Source organism: Nicotiana tabacum, chromosome 15 (genome assembly GCF_000715075.1).
Source record: "Nicotiana tabacum cultivar K326 chromosome 15, ASM71507v2, whole genome shotgun sequence".
In the NCBI taxonomy this organism is placed as follows: Eukaryota; Viridiplantae; Streptophyta; class Magnoliopsida; order Solanales; family Solanaceae; genus Nicotiana; species Nicotiana tabacum.
The window spans coordinates 104759472-104764157 of NC_134094.1; positions in this window are offsets into that span (position 1 = coordinate 104759472).

The window sequence follows — 4686 nt, forward strand, 5'->3', positions numbered from 1 at the left end:
ATATTTACTTTTGGGACTACGAGACGGTATCTCGGGAGATCCCTTGTTGAGCATTTACTTTTGGGACTACGAGACGGTATCTCTGGAGCGCCCCCTATTGTTTACCTCTATTTGATGTGTTGTTCATTCCTTAGTTATTTCATTATATTATTATATCCCCTATCTTAATTTTTCTATTATTTCTAGTAGGGCCTGACCTGACCTCGTCAGTACTCTACCGAGGTTAGACTTGACACTTACTGGGTACCGCTGTGGTGTACTCATACTACGCTTCTGCACATCTTTTTGCAGATCTAGGTACTTCTTACCAGCCCAGATATCAGTGAGCTACCTGTGTGCAGAGACTTCAAGGTACATCTGCCAGCGTCTGCAGACTTCGGAGTCCCCTCTCTATCCTTATCATGTTGTTTTCCTTATTTTAGTAGACTCTGATGTATAACGACATTAGTATTTCTCTTACAAGCTTGTGACTTGTTTCTATTGGGTTTTGGGAGATTGTAGTTCTTTTGACTTGCAGTTTTCATATATTACAACTATTGAAATTTGAGTTTCAGACTCTTATTATGTTATTCCGTAATTTGTTAGGCTTACCTAGTCTTAGAGAGTAGTTGCCATCACGACATCCTACGGAGGGTGAATTGGAGGCATGCCAAGTTGGTATCAGAGTGCTAGGTTCATATGTGTTATGAGTCACAAGAAGGTTTAGTAGAGTCTCGCGGATCGGTACAGAGACGTCTGTACTTATCTTTGGGAGGCTATGGAACTGTTAAGCAAATTCTCACTTCTTTGATTCCTTATCGTGCACATTTGTTGGCTTTGAAGTTCTAAACCACTGTCTTTCTATTCTCTCACAGATTGTGAGGACACGCACAACTGGATCTGATGATCAACCTCCCGCGCTTCCTGTTGGAGCCGCAAAAGGCCGGGGTCGGGACAGAGGTCGTGCCAGAGATCGACGAAGACCACGTGGTGCATCTAGAGCACCTACACAAGCTGCTGCAGTAGAACCACTAGTAGCTCTACTTGGAGAACAAGCACCTGAGACGCCTGTTACTACCCCTGCACTTCAGGAGACCTCTTGCCCAGTTCTTGAGCATGTTTGGCACTCTAGCTCAGGCAGGGTTGATTCTACTTGCTCCTGCCGCATCTCAGGCCGGGGGAGGAGCACAGACTCCCGTCACCCGTACCCCACAGCCACGAGCCCAAGTTAATCATGCCCCAAAGGTTATACTAGTGCAGCCAGTTATCCTAGTTCGGCCCGAGGTTAGGGCAATAGTTTCAAAGGGCGAGCAACTTAGGCTCGATAGGTACAAGAAGTACCACCCTCCCACTTTCAGCGGTTTGGCTTCAGAGGATGCTCAGGGTTTCCTTGAGGAATGTCACCGTATCCTCCGTACTATAGGTATTGTGGATTCCAGTGGGGTTTCTTTCATGACATTCTAGTTTAGAGGAGTGGCCTACCAGTGGTGGCGAGCATACGAGTTGGATAGTCCATCTGAGGCAGCTTTATTCACTTGGACTCAACTTTCAGATATGTTCTTGAGGGAGTATGTTCCTCAGAGTCTTAGAGATGCATGGCGTGAAGAGTTTGAGCAGCTGCGCCAGGGTTCTATGACCATGTTAGTGTATGCGGTTCGATTCAGTGATTTGGCTAGGCATGCACCAACCTTGGTTGCTACTGTTCGAGAGCAAGTTCACTGATTTATTGAGGGGCTCCACCCTAGTATCAGATTCAGTATGGCCCGAGAGTTGGAGATGGACATCGCATACCAGTAGGTGGTGTCTATTTCTAGGAGATTGGAGGGTATGCGGATCCGGGAGAGAGAAGAGAGGGAAGTTAAGAGACCTCGAGATTCTTGCACGTATAACAGTTATCGTGCCCCATCTACAGCTTGTCAGGGTAGGGGTTATGTGAGTCATCCTATTCATTCAGCACCTCCAGCCGCTAGCAGTACTCTGACCATTCCTAGGCCCCAGGATCCCTATTATGCATCGACAATGTCTAGTGTACCTCCTGTACAGAGTGCTTCTAGTGGCCAGTCCAGTCGATCAGGCCTATGGCTGTCCAAAGGGACGGGACGGGACAAAATTAACAGGACGGGACGGGACGACATTTAGCCGAGACGCTGGCGAGACGGGACGAAACGGGACAGGACAAACGGGACGAAACGGTAGGCCCATCCCGTCCCGCTAACAAATGGGATGGGACGGGATGTGACGAACGGTAGGCCCATCCCGTCCCACTAACAAATGAGACGGGACGGGACGGGTTCGCGGGCCTTAAGTGCTATTTTGAAAAAAAATATATTTAAGCATACAGTTTGGCAACGACTATTCTTTTGACAATGACTAAGTTTTTAAAGTTTGCAATAACTAGTTTTTTGATTTATTTAATAAACTTAAAAAATAAATGGAAATTAGGAAACTAAGTCAAGAATTACAAAATATTAAAATAAAATACTTGTTGGATTAGTTTTATACTTACCAAATACAACATAAATTCCACAAATATACCATAATATTTGTGTAACAGTATGATAATATATACCAGAAAATTGTTTTGTAGCATAATAAAAGTTTTCTAAATTTTAGTAAACAATTGGAGCCGTTGCCCAATGACTAGAATTCAAAAAAAAAAGGATGCGGGACAGGCGGGACGGAACGGGATGAGACGGGACAGGACAGGCGGGACGGGACGGGTAGAAATGGGACGGGACAAACGGGACGAAATGGCCATCCCGTGTCCCGTTTAACATGGGCCCATCCCATTTAGAATTAAGTGGGACGGGACGGGACGTCCCGTCCCGTTGGACAGCCTTAATCAGGCCCGAGCTAGTCACAGCAGCCACGTCCACCGAGAGCTTGTTTTGAGTGTGGTGACACTCGTCGTATGGTTAGGGATTGCCCCAGATTCAGGAGGGGTACACCTCCACAGATTTCACAGGCCCCACCTATTCCATAGGGCCCTCAGGCTTCTTAGGCCATGATTACTACTCGAGTTGCCACTCCACCTGCACAGCCAGCTAGATATGGAGGTCGGACAGGTAGAGGTCTCTCTAGAGGGGGAGGCCATGCCAGATATTATATCCTTCATGTTAGGATGGAGGCAGTTGCATCCGATTCTATTATCACAGGTATTATTCCGGTCTGTCATAGAGTTGCATCAGTCGTATTTGATTCAGGCTCCACTTATTCTTATGTGTCATCTTATTTTGCCTTGTATTTGGGCATATCCCATGATTCTTTGAGTTCTTCTGTTTATGTATCTACCCCCGTGGGTGAATTTATTATTGTTGACCGCGTATATAGGTCGTGTTTGATTGTTATCAGTGGTTTTGAGACCAGAACTAATTTATTATTACCCAGTATGGTGGATTTCGATATTATTTTGGGCATGGACTGGTTGTCGCCCTATAATGCTATTCTTGATTGTTACACCAAGATGGTGACATTGGCTATGCCAGGTCTACCGCGGCTAGAGTGGAGAGGTACCTTGGATCATGTTCCTAACAAGGTTGTTTCAATTCTTAAGGCTCAATGAATGGTTGAGATTGGCTGTGATGCATATCTGGCCTATGTGAGAGATGTTAGTGTTGATACTCCTATCGTTGAGTCAGTTCCTATAGTAAGGGATTTTCCTGATGTATTTCCAATGGATCTTCCGGGTATGCTACCCTACAGGGATATTGACTTTTGTATTGATTTGTTATCGGGCACTCAGCCTATTTCTATTCCACCATATCGTATGGCCCTAGAAGAATTGAAGGAATTAAATGAGTAGTTTATAGGAGCTGCTTGATAAGGGTTTTGTTCAGCCCAGTGTATAGCCTTGAGGTGCTCCATCTTATTTGTGAAAAAGAAGGATGGTTCAATGCGGATGTGTATTGATTACCGCGAATTGAACAAGGTTCAGGTATCCATTGCCATGAATTGATGACATATTTGATCAGCTTCAGGGTGCTAGAGTGTTCTCTAAGATCGACTTACGTTCATGCTATCATCAGTTGAAGATTCGGGAGCCAGATGTCCCAAAGACTACTTTCAGGACTTGGTATGGTCATTACGAGTTCCTTGTGATGTATTTTGGGCTGACCAACGCCCCAACATCATTTATGCACTTAATGAATAGTGTATTTCAGCCCTATCTTGATTCTTTCGTCATTGTGCTTATTAACGACATTCTGGTGTATTCTCGGAGCCGAGAAGATCATGAGCAGCACATGCGGACTGTGCTTTAGACTTTGAGAGAAAAGAAGTTATATGCAAAATTTTCAAAAGTGTGAATTCTGGCTTGATTTAGAGGGATTTTTGGGTCATATAGTTTCGTGCAAAGGGATCAAGGTAGATTCGAAGAAAATTGAAGTAGTGCAGAGTTGGCCCAGACCGTCATCAACTACTGAGATTCGGAGTTTCCTTGGTTTGGCAAGGTATTATCGCCGATTTGTAGAGGATTTTTCTTCTATTGCTACACCTATGACTAAATTGACCCAGAAGGGTGCTCCGTTCAGATGGACCGAGGAATGTGAGGAGAAATTTCAAAAGCGCAAGACACCCTTGACTACAGATCCAGTATTGGTGTTTCCTACAGTTCAGGATCTTATACTGTGTATTGTGATGTGTCACATATTGGTCTCGGCGTAGTGTTGATGCAAGACGGTAGGGTGATTGCCTATGCGTCCAGATAGT